This window comes from Erinaceus europaeus, chromosome 5 (genome assembly GCF_950295315.1).
Source record: "Erinaceus europaeus chromosome 5, mEriEur2.1, whole genome shotgun sequence".
Taxonomy (NCBI): Eukaryota; Metazoa; Chordata; class Mammalia; order Eulipotyphla; family Erinaceidae; genus Erinaceus; species Erinaceus europaeus.
This window is the reverse complement of record NC_080166.1, coordinates 117,142,390-117,161,453: the sequence shown is the minus strand read 5'-3', so window position 1 is coordinate 117,161,453 and position 19,064 is coordinate 117,142,390.

The window sequence follows — 19,064 nt, the reverse complement described above, 5'->3', positions numbered from 1 at the left end:
CTGTTGCTTGTCTGAGAAGGTTTTGATGCCTCCATCTAGTCTGAATGACAGTCTAGCAGGATATAGTATTCTTGGTTGAAAGCCTTTCTCATTGAGCACTCCATAGATACCTTGCCATTCTCTTCTGGCCTGTAGTGTCTGTGTGGAAGAAGTCTGCTGCTAATCTTATAGGTTTTCCTCTGTAGGTGACTCTTTGTTTTTCTCTTTCAGCCTTCAGGATCCTTTCTTTATCCTTATTCCTTTCCATTCTAAATATGATTTGTCTTGGTGTCTTTGGGTCTGGGTTAATTCTGTTTGGGACCCTCTGGGCTTCGTGAATCTTTATGTCTTTGATGTTGTCTAGACTAGAGACGTTTTCAGCTATTATGGCTTGAAGAATGCTTTCTTCCTCTCTCTCTCTTTCTTCCTCTGGTAAGCCAACAATGCGTATATTGTTTCTTTAGAAGTCCTCCCATAGTTCTCTCTTGTTGTTTTCAGCATCTCTTAATCTCTTTTTGAGATCTTTTACTTCTTTTTTAGTTGTCTCTATTTTGTCCTTGATCTTGCTAATTCTGTCTTCAGCCTCATTGATTCTATTCTCTTTTCCCTCTACTGTTTTCTGGAGTTCATCTATTTTGTTGCCCTGTTCTGATACTGTTTTAGCTTGTTCAACTAGTTGCATTCTTAGCTCAGCTATTTCAGCTTTCAGCTCTCTAGTAACCTTGAGATAGTGTTTTCTTCCAGAGTCTCATTCGTTGTTCCTGTATTTCTGATGTCAATTCTTTCAAACTCTTTACTCACTCCTGTTATTATCTCCTTAGCTAATGTTTGGATGTTGAACTCGTTATTTTGTGCTTCACCCTTTGGGTGGTTTTTAGCTGTAGTATTGTCCTGGTTCGTTTCTCCAGTATTTCTTCTTGTTCGTTTACCCATTTTATATATTATGTTATGGGTTCCCTCTCTCTGTACTTTTCAAATTACTGATGACTATTTCCTGGATTGACTTGTGTCTATGTAAGTTAATTAAAGGGTTCACAGTGGTGGAAGTTAACAGTTGTTTCTATAGTATTTTAATCCCTGAGTTGGCGCTCAGTAATTTAAAAGCCTCTTTTTTTTTTTCTTCTCTGTAGGTTATGGGAGCCTGAGGCTTCTAAACTATAAGTAGGCTTCTTAGCTTAATCACTGGCTCCTGACCAAGAGATAAGGCAGGGTGTGGCAGAGATAACCCAGTGGTTATGCAAAGAGTCTTTCACAGCCCCACAGCTATGCCACTGAAGTATAGGTCTTCTCCTGAGTTTTCTGGTTAGATCTCTGTCCCCCGGTGTCCCTCCCTGCTGCAGCTCTAGATTCTGAGGGCAGTAGCAATGGAGACTCAGACTTGCACTTGGTGAATCTCTGGGGAGTCCTCTCCTCCCTTCAGCTGTCCCCTTGTTGGTGGAACAGACTGGAGGTGGTGTCTCTACTGATAAACCGCTGGACTGTTACCAGCCACTTAGTCTCTCCCTAGGCTCCTTTCTGTCACCAGCCAAGTGTGTTTGCACTCACTGGTGATTTGGTGGGTTCCTGTAGTCATTCTAGTCCTTTCTTGTTTTGGTCCCAGGTGGTCTCCTTTGGTATTCCAGGAGAGGAGAAGAGAAAAACAGATCTGCTGCTGCTCGTAGCCCCGCCTCCGGAAGTCTCAAAGTGTGCATTCTTACCAGGTGAGCTCTCTCCAAACCCCTAGAATTATCTAATAGTTGTATTATGGTAACCTTGGTTTATAATACTATAAGTGTTTTAGAAGTATAACTTTTTTTTCTCCATTTCTGTTTTAAAATAATTTTATTAGTAACTTAATATTGATTTACAAAATCATAATAGGGGTATAATTCCACACTGTTCCCAACACCAGAGTTCTATTCCCTCAATTAAAGACTACAGTAGTTCTCCCAGGGTTGCTGAAATGAGTTGACTGTTATTTATATAGAACTATCTGTCTATATATGTATACACTTGCCCATTTTTTAAGGTCCTTCCTTCTCTTCCTAAGTCATACCTACACCTGTTATACGTCCAAATGTCCTTCTTTTCCTTAGAAGTACAATTTTATATCTCCTCAAAATGTGTTGCTCCCAACCCCCATGAAAGCACCTTTCAGAATTGTCTCATTTTTTCTCTTTGTCATTTTAACTATTGTGTGCCTTACCTAGGTTGCATGTCCCTCCATCCTGCCTACATTCTGGGCTTTTCCCTCTGATGCTAGCTCCTCTGAGCTCCACATCTACACTGGTTTTCCCATGTATGTTGTTGTTTTTGTGTTTGTGGAAGGAGGAGAAAACAGTAAATAGGAATGGCTAGTCCACCACCTTCTAGGCCAGAACAGCATCCTAAAATTGTTTTTTAAAGCAAACTACCTGATGCCAGCTTTATATACTCTATAGGAATTGCTGAGCAAGCCACTAAACACAAAGGTCTGTATGATGAAAGGGAGAAATGAAGGTCCCCAAACAAGGCCTACAAATTTTTGGTAAAAAGAATGGGAAATTAAGTGAGATAAGCCCAGATGAGAAGGGTGCACACGGGATGATCTCATTCATAGGCAGAGCCAAAGAAACAATGACAGAAAGTGAAAACACAAAGTAAAACTTGGACTGGTTTGGTATATTGCACCAAAGCAAAGGACTGGGAAAGGAGGGCAGAGAGAGGGCTGTGGGAGCTTTGGAGTTTTGGTGCATGATGGTGGAAAAGAACCTAAGTTGGGTATGAAAGTGAGAATGTTTTGCAGACAATTACCAAAAGGAAATGAGAATTTGTACCCATGTCAACAACTTTAATGGAATCCAGTAACCCCCAATAAAATTATTAAAAAAAAAGATTCTATTAAAACACAATTTGTTTTAGGAATCTATACAGCATATTCTCTATAAGAAAATGGATACTTTAACATTCTTTTTTGTACTCTTCTGGCATCTATTTTTATGAAGATTTTTTTCCTTCATTGTTGTGTTGCTTTATGAATTGTTTCATTTAGTGTAACTTCTGCAGCATGAGTTAGATGTCACCTTTTTGTGTTAATGTGTGGAGAGAGAGAGAGATGCTTTAAAGTAGCTTTAATGAACAGATGCATATTTTCTTTTGAAATTTTGGAGCATAATTTTGTTTGGTGTGTCCTTGTTACTATTAATATGCAGAAATTAGTCCAGTTCTCATAAATATTAAGGATATTAATTTATTTTGAAAGTGTAGGTACAGTCATTAAAGAAATTACAAGAGGCCAGAACTGCAAGACAAACTTCTACTAGCAAGGTATTCTATATATTTGTTAATTGGGATCTAAAATTTGTTGGTTTTTTCTTATTTTCTTTTTCTTTTTTTAATTTTGCCTCCAGGGTTATTGCTGGGGCTTAGTGCCTGCACCATGAATCCACTGCTCCTGGAGGCCATTTTTTCCCCTTTGTTGCCCTTGTTGTTGTAGCCTTGTGTATTGGGAAATTATGCAGATGCAGTCACATCTGCCATGTTGTCTCCTCAGGCTACTGCTAGTTCCCGCGAGAGTTGGGACATTCTCAGAGTGCCTGTTCCACCATGTTGTGCCCTCAGGGCATTGTCTGGATCTCTGTGATATCTGGAGAGCTTTGGTCACTCTTCCCCCCTCTCATTCTCACGAGAGTTATCATCCTATCCTGGAGTGCTATGGTTACTCCTCCCCCTTCACATTCTTGTGAAAGCTACTCCTATAAAAACCCTTCATTTTTTGAAGCTCTCTCTCTTGCCAGTGCTTCACTCTGGTGTTCAGATGTAGAAAAGGTTACTGCGTGAGGCAGCCATTTTCGCTACCTCCACGTGGCCCAACCTGCTTCTCTAGCACCCAACTCTGAGGTGCCAGTGCAAATAAAGATTTGTGTTTTCTCTTTGCTCTGGACCTCCTCTCTCTCATCTCCACGGCCCGCGCTCAACAACATCTGGCTCAACAACATCTGGCGCTCAACGTGTCCTGCACTCACGCCCAGCCTGAGGTCCAGAAAGGCCACCCAGACACAGGTAAGTGGCATCTGCCCGCCTCTGTGGCCCTGCGTTTCCCTCCACCATGGGAATTTTTTCGTTTTATGAGGAGGTGTCCCAGTTATTATCTCCTTCTGCCCTGGGACAGATTCGCGCTCTCACAGACGGTTTAATTTTTGCTACCCCTTGGATTTTTATAACTGTGGTTGCCACTTACAAGATATGTACAACGTGGTCTGCCATGAGGATAAGTGACCTTGAGGCTGAGATACGAGAGTTAAAGCACATGTGCTTAAAACTCAGATGCCCTCAGCGATCCCCCAACATCCAGCTAGCAAAAGCCTTAACTACATTAAATCTCTTTAATATTTACAATAACTTGGACTTACCTCCTACTATTCTTCACTGGCAAACATCATCTACTCTCCCATCTATTAAGGTCAAATGGAGAGACCCACTCGATAAAATTTGGAAAGGGCCTGACCCTCTATTGACCATGGGAAGAGGTTTTGCATGCATTTTCCCTTATAATTACTCTAAACCTGTCTGGGTTCCTGCCCACCATGTCCGACAATACCCTCATGATGGCACTGTTATCCCTGAAGAACAAGAAATACAAGAGGACTAGATGCAGGATACATCCCAGGATCCATAATATGACATGGCAGAACCTACAAAAGTTGGCTCACAGAGCCCTCTCTCCTACCTCTTCCCTGAATGTCTTATATTATGACTGGCCAGTTGTGTTTTGTGAGTGAGTGTGTTGAATGACCAAAAATTTTTGTATGACCCATCTGCTCAGAGTACTCTAAATGTTAAAACCATTGTCACTAACATGCGTTAACTCTGTAAGTAACCTGAGTCTGCTTATAGTCCAAAGTCAATTATAGTAAACCTCTACAAGTTTTATTTTTTTTCACAAGTAAGTGATTACAGCTATCAAGGCTTCATATGAGAAATCATCTGTTCATATGGTAAGGTATTAAACTGTAAGAAGTTCCTCCATATCCAACCTATGTGAATTAACAACATTCACATATTCTTGTAAACTTAACTGGGGTATCTTGTCTTGCCACCATAAGCCATGCCTTTGTCAGCCAACAATTTAAAGATGTTTCCCTTTATAATATCACCCATGCCACAGATATTCTTTACTACCCCCAAAGACAAATGGCTGTTCCCCTAGACATCACATACACTGACTGCTTCCCTTGGACTTAAGATATGATCCTACCTCTTCATACCAATAGATACATTCCCCCTTCCTTACCTGTCTACCCTTAGTTGTAGGACCCTAGTTTGTTTGACCCTAGTTTGTTTTACTTCTTCTGCTCACAATAGGTCCTATAATTTTTTTAAACATTCTAATTAATTTATTAATGAGAAAGAGAGGAGGAGAAAGAAAGAACCAGATATCTTTCTGGTACACATGCAGCCAGGGATCAAACTTGGGATCTCACACTTGAGAGTCTAATGCCTTATCCACTGCAACACCTCCCAGACCACGGTCCTATAATTCTTAACAAGCTCATGGCCTTTTTGCGGCAATAGATTGATGCCATAAAGATGCAACCTATACGAACTCACTATCATAGGCTGGACATGGCAGAATATTGAGTTGCTGTAGAGGATTTGCCCCCCTCCATCAGAACGTCCACCATGTAGAGGGCTGGCTAGCCAATGATGGATAAGAGAAAACTAGTGCTATCCAGTCAACCTAAGACAGGGAACCTGGTACTACTGGGCAAAAATGACCAGGTGTTCCAATGACGGGTAAGAAGGAAGGCTGATCCCCAACCTAAGACAGGCACAGTCCACCCTGCCACAAAACAAAGTCCGCCAAACATCAAAACATGACATAAGACAGGGGGACATGTGGGGAGCCACATGTGCCCTCAAGGTTGCTCTTGGCATGGCCATAGAGTTTATGTTAAAAGATAGTTCCTGGGAATCGGGCGGTGGCACAGCAGGTTTAGCGCAGGTGGTGCTAAGTGCAAGAACTGGATTGAGGATCCCATTTTGAGCCCCCGGCTCCTCACCTGCAGGGGAATCACTTCACGGGCGGTGAAGCAGGTCTACAGGTGTCTTTCTCTCCCCCTGTCTTCCCCTCCTCTCTCCATTTCTCTCTGTTCTATCCAACGACCACAATATTAGTAATAACAATAATATAATTACATACAATAAAACAACTATGACAACAAAAGACAAAAAAAAAAAAGAGATAAGATAGCTCCCTCTTCCTTACACCTTAGAGTCTTTGTTAAAAGATAAGTTCTTTTTCCCCATGAATCACCCAGGACCTTCCAGATAACGGCTGACTACCATGACAAATAATATAAAATATAATCATAAATGAATAGGAAAATAAATGACCCTGGGTAGTTCACAGACTTTAAACACTGTTGCCCTGGGCATTAGATAAAAGGAAAGGGGGAGATGCTGGGAAATTATGCCGATGCAGTCACATCTGCCATGTTGTCTCCTCAGGCTACTGGTAGTTCCTGCGAGAGTTGGGACATTCTTGGAGTGCCTGTTCTGCCATGTTGTGCCCTCAGGGCATTGTCTAGATCCCTGCAATATCTGGAGAGCTTTGGTCACTCCTCCCCCCTCCCATTCTCATGAGAGTTATCATCCTACCCTGGAGTGCTATGGTTACTCCTCCCCCTTCACATTCTCGTGAAAGCTACTCCTATAAAAACCCTTCATTTTCCACAGCTCTCTCTCTTGCCAGCACTTCACTCCAGTGTTCAGATGCAGGAAAGGTTACTGCATGAGGCAGCCATTTTCGCTACCTCCACGTGGCCCAACCTGCTTCTCTAGCACCCAACTCTGAGGTGCCAGCGCAAATAAAGATTTGTGTTTTCTCTTTGCTCTGGACCTCCTCTCTCTCATCTCCACGGCCTGTGTTCAACAACATCTGGCTCAACAACACTTGTGGTTATTGTTGTTGATGTTGTTCATTGTTGGATAGGACAGAGAAATGGAGAGAGGAGGAGAAGACAGAGAAGGGGAGAGAAAGATAAGACACTTGCAGATCTGTGTCACTGCCTATGAAGTGACTCCCCTGAAGGTGGGGAGCCAGGGGCTTGAACCAGGAAGCTTACGCTGGTCCTTGTGCTTTGCGCCACATGCGCTTAACCTGTTGCACTCCTGCCCAACCCCTCTTCTTTTTTTTAATAGTGACAAGAACTGTGCAATACTAAGGAAGCTCTGGAAGATACTGGTGATTTAAATTCTAAATGGAAATTTGATGTTTTGTGTGTTATAAATTCCAATCAACTTTACCAATTGTTCCAGGAATATGAGTGCTATCTGGATTCAAGGTCCAAGTTTATGTTAAGGCTCAAGCACTCTGGATTCACTACACAGAGGTGGCACTGCGTCAAGTCATCAGCATGAGGCTCTTGGAGGCCCATGCCTACTTCTTACAAAGACCTAGAGTTTACTTTTCAATATTATAATTTATATATTGAACACATATCTGAATAATTTGAGTCTTTTTAAAAGTATCCTGGGATGGGGAGATACCATAATGGTTATGCAAAATCCCGAGGCTCCAAAAAAAAAGTTCCAGGTTCAATTCCCAGCACCACCAAAAGCCAGAGCTGAGCAGTGCTCTGCTAGCTCTGTATCGTTCTGTTTCTTTCATTAAAAATATATATTTTTTAAAAAGTATCTCAAATTTGTCTTGGGGCCATGGTTTAATGGGATCTCTCTCTCCCTCTCCCAATTTCTCTCTCTCTCTCTCTCTGTGTAGTTAAAGGCTGTATGCCTGCGTGCTCTTAGGATGCCTTTTCTCATCAGACAGACAGGGAGAAAGATGCCACAACATCAGAGCTTCCTTTGGTGCTACAGATTCTCCCATGTGATGCCAGGGCTTAAGTCTGGACTGAGCACATGGCAGGGCATATTCCCAATCTGGTGAGCTCTCTCTCCAGCACTATTATATTATCTTGATAAATATTTCATTTCATTCTTTATTTTAAAGATCTATTCACTAATGCTAGAGAGTGTGTGTGGGGGGAGTATTAAACCAGACCATCACTCTGGCACATGTGATGCTTGGATTCAAATTTGACACCTTATGTTTGAGAGTGTGACACTTTGTCTACTACCCAAACTTCTGAGTAATGACACTGGTAACGTAAAAAAATTATTTTATAAATATTTTATTTTAAATACAGACAGAAAGAAATTGAGAGGGAAGGAAAGAGAGAGAGATCTGTATGCCAGGCTAGCTTCACCAGAGAGAGAGGAGGAACTCGTGGTGGCGTAGTAATACAATTCTTTATTGATGTGGATGTCCCAGAGTCGGATATGAGCACAGCAGGTTTAGGTCACGTGGAGCTAGCAAAATGGCTGCCTCCCACTATGCACGCCTGCCCTTCTCCAGGTGGGGACACAGAAGAGAAAAAAGCAAGACCAGAACAGCAGTGGGCTTTATAGGGTAAAAACTGGAAGTGGCAAGTCGAAACACCTAGGAAAGGGGGTGGATAGAGGCAAAAGGCATATTGGGAAGGTGGAAGTGTCCTTAGCAACTGCTGTGATGGTTTTAACTAAATTAGCAATACCCTGAGGGCATAAGAGGTAGGGATCTTTCAGGCAAAACAATGATTATATAAATGGACCATAGTGTCAGCAATAAAGCATGGAGCAGAGCAGCGGGGGACTGGCTTTAAGGCCCGATACCTGTAGACCTGCTTCACCATTCATGAAGCTTCCCCCCTACAGGTGGAGACCAGGGGCTTGAACCAGGATCCTTGTGCATGGGAACATGTGCACTCAACCAAGTGCACCACCACCTGGCCCTTATTGATTGATAGATTATGAGAAAGAAGGAGAGGAAAGAGAACCAGAGCATCACTCTGGCACATGCATTACCAGGTATCAAACCCAGGACCTCCTATTTGAGAGTTCAACACTCTATCCACTGCACCACAGCAGTCCCCAGCTAGACATATATTTTAGTATCTAGGTATCTTTTGTCATGTTTAGAATAATGGTTCCCTTTATTTAAAGAATTAAAAATTAGGACCAAGGAGACAACATAGTGGTTATTCAAAAAGACTCTCATGTCTGAGGTTCTAAGATCCCAGGCTCAATCCCCAGCACCACCAATATTCAATACTCTGATTAAACAAAACAAAACAAAAAAGAGGGAGTCAGGCAGTAGCACAGTGGTTAACTGCACAAGGTGCAAAGTACAAGGACTGGCGTAAGGATCCTGGTTCGAGTCTCAGGCTCCCCACCTGCAAGGGAGTTGCTTCACAGGCGGTGAAGCAGGTGTAAAAAAAAAAACCACAAACAAAAAAAAAAAATACTTTAGAGAGAGAGAGAGAGAGAGAGAGAGAGAGACTACACTAGAACACTGTTCAGCTCTGGTTAATGATAGTGCTGGGGCTTGAGCAGAGTCTAGGCATACAAGTGTGGAGTGCTATTACTGTGCATATCCCTGAATCGAAAGCTCCTCCTATCTTCAAGCCCTATTCCAGATCTGACATCAGTTAAGGATTTCTAGTACTTTTTCATTTTGGCAAAGAACCTTTACTCTGATGGGATTCGATGCAAGGGTATGAAAAGTATTCAACTTCCCCACCTGTAGGGGGGACGCTTTACAAGTAGTGAAGCAGGTCTGCAGGTGTCTATTCTTTCTTCCTCTCTACCTCCCTCTCATCTCTCAATTTCTCTCTGTCCTATCCAATAAAATGAAAAGATATGGCCTCCAGGAGCAATGCATTCATAGTACAGAAACCAAGCTCCAGAATAACCTTGGAGGGGGGAAAAAAGAAAAAAAAAGTATTCAAATAAAATCTAATTAAGTCTTTAGAATTTCTTTTAATTCACTGAAACTGCACGGAGTAAAGGAACTAGCTGAATGAAAAGGTAATGAAACCATCTTGATATTGAGCTATCTACTAAACTGACCTGGTTTCCTTAATGAGTCCATGCCACAAAGAAAATGGAGACAACTGTTGTCAGTTTGAAGACACTTAAAACACAACAAAAACAACATGAGAGCGTTACTTAAATCCTATCTGTCTGTTTTTTTTTTCTTTCGGGAGGGATAAGCTCATCCTGGAAATGTATTCATGATTAAACTATTAGCATAATTTTCCTAAAATTTAAAAAAATTTATTTAGGATAGATAAAGAAACTGAGGGGAGGAGAGGGAGGGGAGAGGGCAGAGACACTTACAGAACTCGCTCATGACGTTTTCATCCTGCAGTCAGGAACCAAGGGATAGAACCTGGGTCTTTGTGCGCAGCTGGACTGTGTGTGCTTAACAGATGCACCACTACCCAGTCCCTGGTTTTTGTGTTTATTTAGCTAAATATGTTTGGATATATGGCACAAGTATCTACCATTAAATAATGTCTGTTTATCTTAACTGATTTGGTGACAATAAAAGTGAAATACATTTTATAAATAGATATAATTTTTATAATATATACATGAAACAGACTTGGCAAGCATTATCAATTCTTTAAATTTATTTTCTTTTTATTTGATAGAAAGAAACAGAGAGGAAAGGGAGATAGAATCTTGCAGCTCTGCTTCACTGTTCATGAAGCTTTCCGCCTGTATGTGGGGTCAGGGGAGCTTGGACCTGAGTTCTGAGCTTGGTAACATGCACTCAACTGGATGCAACATCATCTGGCCCCTACATTATCAATTGTTATTTGCTGAATCTAGGTGGAGGATTTTACAGTTCTTTTACACAGACACATCGTGGTTTTTTTTTAAATGACCTTTATTTATTTGATAGACAGTCATAAATTGAGAGGGAAGGAGGAGACAGGAAGAGAAACAGATGCCTGCAGCATTGCTTCACCACTTGCAAAGCTTTCCCCCCGCAGATGGGATCTGGGGACTTGAACCCAGGACTTTACGCACTATAATATGTGTGATACCACCATCTCGGGACACATATATTTTTTGCCCCCAGGGTTATTGCTGGGGCTTAGTCCCTGCACTATGAACCCTCTGCTCCTGGAGGCCATCTTCTTTCCCCCCACTGTTGTTGTTGTTGGACAGGACAGAGAGAAATCGAGAGAGGAGGGGAAGACGGATGGGGGACAGAAAGACAGACAACAGACACTGGCAGACCTGCTTCACTGCTTGTGAGCAAACCCCCTGCAGGTGGGGAGCCGGGGCGGGGTTGAACTGGGATCCTTGTGCAGGTCCTTGTGCTTTGCACTATGTGTGCTTAACCCACTGCACCAATGCCCAGCCCCCAACATACAATTTTTATAGAAGTTCATATTATGGTAGTTATTGTTGAGCGGATAGAAGTACAGGACTTTGGTGGTGGGTGCGGTGTGGAGTTCCACTGTGATCTTAGAACCTTGCAAACCACTATTAATCAATCACAAATAAAAAATGGCTTGGAAAAAATAAGATATATATATATATATTTGACAAAAGGATAGAGATCCCTGCCTTTGTACTCAGGAAACTTCTTGCTCCTAAGAGTTTTGCTTGTTTGTGAAAATGTTTTACAAGATTGCTGGCATCTGAGGGTATAATTTCACACGTCTCCAAAATGGGTTAGCACACCTAATCCCACCACCAAACTGCCAGTATCCCTCCAACAGGGCACTGGATCTGCTACTCTCCACCCCAGTTAACTTCTTCCCCCACTTCACCTTGTCATTAGTAACCTCAGATCTGCAGAGAGGAGGGGGTTATTTATTTCTCACTCTGTCTGTTCCCTTGTTTATTTTTGTCATTGCCAGGTGTCACTGATCCACACTGACTTTTTCAGAGAGGAAGACAGAGACAGAGGGAGAGAGGGAGAGACACAACAGCACCAAATCTTCCTCCAGAGTGGTGGGGAGCCAGGAACCCTGGGGTTCAAGCCTGGGTGGAGTGAGTGCATGGCCAAGCAGGTCCCCTCCCAGGTGAGCTATTTGCTGGTTCCCATGTTTTACTCCTTAGCCCCCACATGTGAATCGGGTACTTGTTTTCTTCCTGTGACTTGTTTCACTTAGGATGACCCCCCTCCAGTTCTCCACCTATGTCCATCGCAAAAGGCACCTTGCTTTTTGCCTCCAGGGTTACCACTGGGGCTCGGTGCCCACACTATGAATCCACTGCTCCTGGAGGATATTTTTCCCATTTTGTTGCTCATAGTTATTATTATTGTTATCATAGTTGTTGGATAGGACAGAAAGAAATGGAGAGAGGAGGGGAAGTCAGAGAGGGGGAGGGAAAGAGACACCTGCAGACCTGCTTCACCGCCTGTGAAGCGACTCCCCTGCAGGTGGGGAGCCGGGGGCTTGAACCAGGATCCTTACTCCAGGCCTCTTGCTTCGCATCATGTGTGCTTAACCTGCTGCACCACCGCCCAGCTCCCAGCACAAGGCAACTTTATCCTCCTTTACAACTGAGCAGTACTCCACAGTGCACATGCAGCTCACTCATGCCATGACTGGCACCCCTGCAACCAAATGCCAATGTTTCTCCCTAAGTTTCCTACCCAGAATCTGGTACCACCATATCCACAGCTTCTCTGGAAGAAGAGTGTCTCCCTCAACCTCTCTTCTGTCCATTTCAGTATTTTCATTTAACAAGCACTGATTTCCCCACTGCCCAAAGTCTGGTCTCTTCTAAATAGGCCCAACATGTGCCCTGCTCCTTGGCTACGATCCCAAGGCACCTCAGCAACAGCCTTCTTATTGTCTTGCTTCCTTTGTGATCAGCTTCCCTGGGACTCCCCATTGCTTAGAGGATAAAGTCCAAGCCCTTAGCATGATGTCATGCCTTGTGGCTAGTGCCCTTGTCTTGCTCCCACAATGTGGGCTTCTAGGCATGTCACCTTCTCTGTGACATTCTTTGACACCTCATGGACACCCTGAGATTCTCAAGTATAGGAGGCCTCCTTCCCCAGGCCAGTTCCTGAGCCTTATAACTGTCCTGCTGGGCTGCAAGTCCCCCATAACAGTGTATGTATACACAGAGAGCTGTTCGTCATGGCATTTGCTCATCTGTGTGAGGTGTTAGATGTTGACGATGGGACTCTAAGTACCTGAGTTCACATCCCATGTGCTCCCTGCTCAATCCGTGTGTGTCTTCAGGCAAGTTAGGGAACCTTTCCGTGCCTGGAGTCAGGATAGCAATATTCATAGAACCTACTAGCTCACAGAGTGCTGAGGTTGTGTGGCTGAAGTAAGTCTGAATGTGTCAAGTTGAAAAGAGGGCCTGGCACATTATAAGCACTCAAGGAGTGCTAACCAATAATATTATCTGAATAGTTTTCCTATGTTCTCACTAGATAGTGAGCTCTTTGAAAACTGTGTTAAATGTTCCATTATCACATTTAATCCTACTCAGTGCCAATTACCCTTCCTCCTTTTCTCATTTCTCTTTTTCTCCCCACCCCAACCCCTCCTTTCTCTCCTGGGCCCTTTGGAATTCACTGTAACATACATAAGTTGTGAAGACAACACTGGGATGGATTGTCTTCATATCCATAACACATGCACCCCTGACTGCCACTGAGCACTCACACACTGTCAGTCCTATGTTACAGATGAGGAAACGGAGGCGCAGAAAGGTTAAGTGGTCTGTCTACATGCATGAATTCAGTTCAAAGGAAGTTCCTGGATCAGAGTTCATTATAACGTATTCAAAAGCTGGGGAAACCAATACCAACCTCTGATGATGGATTGCTTTCATGTCCATAGCACAAAGCACCTTGACTGCCAGTTAGTCCTCACTAACCAAGTGTTTGTGAAATGAACAAAAGATGAATGTCAGTCAATCAAGCAAGAGAAATGGGAGCAAGTATGTGGGGGAAGGCAGAACAAATGTTTGTTGCCTGGACACTGGCATAATGTGATTTGAACACCCGTGTGAGAGTGTTTGAAAAGCAAGCCTTGAAAAATAAAAGTCGGCCTGTGTTTTGTTGAGAATTACATTAAACTGAACACTCTCGAGTCAAAACCATTTTGTTGCCTTGTGGTGAATAATGAGCAGTTTTGACGCTCATATTCTACAATCTCTGAAAGATTTCTCACTTTTAGGATTATGACTACATAAATTCCCTCATGAATTTAGCTCTTCTGAGAAGGATTTAAAATGATCATTTGCTAGGCATTCTCATTAATTTTATAGAAGCATGTCTTCTTACTTGGCCAGAATTCTCCCAATTTGAAATTCATTTTCCTTGATGGTACTGTGGGGGCAGACCAGTTTCCATATGGGTAGTGGGGAAGAGCAATGCCACTTCACCAGAGAAGAGCTCTCCTTGTCCTTTCTGAAGCAGTCCTCATCCTGGTCATGTTATCCTGTGTTATCACTGTAACAGTATTTGACATTATCTTACGTTAGAGCAGAGCTTGGCATCTCGTGCTTACTACTAGTATGTCTGTTGCATGTGCCTAATAAATACTTGCTGAATGGGTGAAATAGGGAGGCAAGCAGCATGGAAACAAGAAAACACAGCAAGAGGGGTCAAAGTCAGAAAGAGTCCAGATGTGCCTTCACCATACTGCACTCACTGTGCCCAGAGCACCTTCCTTTGTTGCTTTCTTTTCTATCTTAATAAAAAATGAAATCACCCTCTAGTCTATTGCATTATTGCTTCTGTTATCTGCCGGGCTGCAGGCTTTGAGAGTTGGGAGTGCCTGCTCACTCTTCCATTCATTTCATTCACTCCTTGCGTTCACTCAGAAATGAGGTACTGAGTCTGATAGGAGGTGAGATAATGTCCTGGGAATGCAGGTCTCTGCGTAGCTAACAAAGTGAGAGAGGCCAGATATTGTAAAACTCCAATGACTTCAAAATGCTATTTGTGGCTACATGTGCAGCAGCAAAGAAGTATTCCCCTCATTTGATTTCTACAAAGTCTATGGAAGGGGGTCGGCAGTAACGCAGTGGGTTAAATTCACACAGTACAAAGTCTTAGGACCCATACAAGGATCCTGGTTTGAGCCCCCAGCTCCCCACCTGCAGGGGGGGGGGTCACTTCACAAGCGGTGAAGCAGATGTGCAGGTGTCTATCTTTCTTTCCCTCTCTCTATCTTCTCCTTCCCTTTCAATTTCCCTCTGTCTTGTCCAATAAAAAGAAAAAAAAATGGCTGCCAGGAGCAGTGGGTTCATAGTGCTGGTACCCAGAGACAACCCTGGAGGCAAAAAAAAAAAAAAACCAAAAAACAAAACTCTGTAAACCCCATCGATTTGATGGGATCTGGGGCCCATAATTAGCTTAGGAGCCTATGTGACCTCTGTATCCCTTTAGATCTGAGCTCACATTCTGTGGTCATGAGTAGGAATATTCTAAGCTGCCCCAGTATCGACCCATCTTCCTCAGGTTTATCATAGAGTATGTTGTCCATCCTCCCTTTGGAGGATGGAACATTCTCTACCATTGTTGATCCAAGTTGACGGCAAGATGTGACCAGACTTCCCTGGACAGACAACCCTACCAATGTGCCTTGGAGCTCCACTTCCCCAGAGCCCTTCCCCACTGGGAAAAGAGAGAGACAGGCTGGGAGTATGGATCAACCTGTCAATGCTCATGTTCAGTGGGGAAGCAATTACAGAAGCCAGACTTTCAACCTTCTGCATCCCATAATGATCTTGGGTCCATACTCCCAGAGGGTTAAGGAATAGGAAAGCTATCAGGGGAGGGGATGGGATACAGAGGTCTGGTGGAGGAGACTGTGTGGAGTTGTACGCCTCTTATCTTATGGTTTTGTCAATATTTCCTTTATACAAGTAAAAAAAAAAGTCTATGGAAGCTATTAGCATTGGAACAATCTGTTACCCATAAGCACCTCAGCTCCCTGGAAAAGCCTACTATACTCAGTCTGCTCATAGGGTCAAGAGGATTAAACTTTTTATTTAGCCACTTTAACTATATATGACATTGATTGGGCTTTTTCTTTTTTTAAATAAGGCTAGCAGTTTATACTCCTTTACACTGGGATGCATTGGATCGACCTTCTTGTGGTGCATCCCGTGAGTACCCATTCATTGGGGAAACTGACGATCCTTCCTAGCCGACTGAATCCACATGGATCCCAGTCACTTTCAAAGCCAGCAACAAGCAGCTCCTGACAGCTTTCAACCTGACGCTGTTGACTGGCTACGGAAGAAGGGCAAACGCTAGAAGAAGAAGACTGCTAGTAATTTATATGCTTCAAACTAGAATACACATAACAGGCATACTTCAAGTGTGACAATATACTTGACATTTTCATTATTTTCAGTAACATTTACACATGATTTTTGTTTTAAAGTACTGCCTTTTAATTTACACAACTCTGCCATGCTGTACCCAGTTAAGCACACATACCATGTGCAAACACCTGGCTTCAAACCCTTGCTCCCCTCCTGCAGGTGGGACACTTCATGAGCAGTGAAGAAGGTCTGCAGGTATCTATCTCGCTCTCTCCCTATCTCTTCCTCCTCTCTCTATTTCTGTTCTGTTAAATAAAATAGAAAAACACTGGTGGTAGTATGTGTGTGTGGGGGTGTATATTACATATGTATATATACATAAACATACATAAGTTATCTGCCATGTACATAAAATACAGAAAAAATACTTTGCCCAAGACAGTAAAGGTATAAAGTAATTTTCTCACACTTAATAACCAGACCCAAGAACATCAGGCACTCATTTCAAACGTGCTATTCACACACTTAGAACATTATTTCTTAAAATGTCTATCAGAATAACCATGCCATTGAGACCGCTAATTCAAAGAAACATATGCAGCCCTATGTTCATAGATGCATTATTCACAACAGCCAAAGAGTAGAAGCAACCTAAAGGCCCATCAACAGATAACTAGATGAAAAAGTTATGGGATAAATACTCTATGGAATACTACTCTGCACTTGAAAAAGATGCTAATGTATCCATTGGGACAAAAATGTAGAACTTGGGCATTTACCCAAAGCACACAAAAACACTAATTCAAAGGGACATATGCACCCCTATGCTCATAGCCACATTATTCACAACAGCCAAAGAGTGGAAGCAGCCTAAATACCCACCAACAGGTGACTGGGTGAAGAGATAATAGGATATATACTTCAAGTAATACTACTCTGCAATTGAAAAAAAGATATTGTGTCCTTTGGGATAAAATGGATGGAACTGGAGGTAATTATATTGAGAGAAGTAAGAAGATGAAAGACAACTGCTGGATAGTCTCATTCATATGTGGAATATACAAAACTGATAGACATAAAATGGAAAAACAAACCAAATTGTCTAAGACTTTAAAAATTTTAAAAAAATATTTACTGGATAGAGACAGCCAGAAATTGAGAGGGAGGGGGTGGTAGGAAGGGAGAGATCCAGAGAGAGACACCTGCAGATCTGCTTCACCACTCACAAAGCTTTCCCCTTGCAGGTGGGGACCAGAGGCTTGAACCCAGATCCTTGAGCACTGTAACATGTGTGCTCAACCAGGCGCGCCACCACCCAGCCCCTGTCTCTAAGACTTTGTGAGAATTTTGGTGGTTATTGTTGGGTGCGTAGGACATAGGAACTTTGGTGGACGGTATGGTGTGGAATGACCCACCCCCATAACCTTACAGTTTTGTAAGACATTACTAAATAATGTTCAAAAAATTCTGTCATTTCTGAAGCTCTTTAAAAATGACCCCCTCCCCATTTAGCCATTACTTCCTCTCTATGTCCTCCATATAACCGTCTATCATCTTTATTTCCAGGGCAGCCATCTTTTCCCTTCATAATCTCTCATTCTGCCACACCCTCCTCTCTTCCTTCCTTCCCTTTTCCTTTCCCATCATTATTCTCCATTTCTCTCCACCTTCCAAGCCAGCACCACCTTTTTTTCCTATTGAGCTGGCCCTGTCTCCTCTGTCACTCTCAAACACCATTCATTCATTCCTTCGCATTTCCTTAAGTAGTGAATCCCTGTAAGTCAGTTTCTTCCCATCAGGGATGCTTTCTACTAGCTCTTTGTAATGGTGCATGGAATCTTCTGGTTAGCACTATTAACGTATCTAGTGATCATCAGAAAGTACACATGGATTAATCAACACAGTAGTTGTCTTCAGAGTTTAGGATGATAAACTACATTTAAAAAAAAAAATTGCTCTAGTCTGAAGGACTATTACTAACATATATATCGCCCCCCCCAACCAGGATTATCACTGGGTTCAGTACCTGCATGACAAATCCACTGCTCCCTGTGACCATTTTTCTTATTTATTTCTTTGATAGTGCAGATAGAAATTGAGGGGGGGGAAGAGACACAGAGATGGGGAGAGAGAGACACCTGCAGACCTGCTTCACTGCTCATGAAGTTCTGCGCACCCCCCACAGGTTAGGAATGAATGTGTGTGTGTGTGGGGGGGGGGAGTTCAAACTCAGCTCCTGAAGCATTGGGCAATGAGTGCACTTGACCAGGTCCACCACTGCCCAGATTTCTGTACTGTCATACTTACTGACTTCTGAAAATGTTAACCATCATCATCATCATCAAAAAAATTCATTGGTTTCTCTCACTATTTCACCTGTTATAGATTTGACTAAATTTTTTTTTTCTTCAACTTTTCCAAATAGCATTTCTGGACTTTCCAGATATGACTCTTTACCTTTGACTGCATGTGCTTTAGCATGACAGCAATGTCAGTAACAAGCAATTTTGGCAGACATAAAGCATTATAGCTCCCTGGAAGACTCTGTTGCACTCCGTTATTCTCATCAAATAAAGACATTTTTTGAAAAAGTGTTTTCTCTTTCTCAACATTTATATGAGTTAAAAATGTGCTCATAAAAAACAAGAGGTTCTAAAAATCATCTCCTAAAAATGTCTTGAGTACTTTAAGATAGGAGATCAGAATATGGTTTTCCTTTTTCTCTTCAAAAACCACTTAGCTTGAGTGCAGCGCTTTCTGCATCAACTCTTCCAGTTAAAATGACCTTTATTACACTGTAGCTTTCCTGGGGAAAGTAAGTGTGCACTTTCACATTCAGAAGCTTGCCCCCAGATAATGGCCCTTTACACACCAACACCCCTGCCTGGAGTGTCTAGCATGACCCTTCATCAGTCCAGCACCAGGCTCTGTCATGAGAGTGTCCCTCAGTGGGGACATTTTTTTTTCATGAAAAAGGG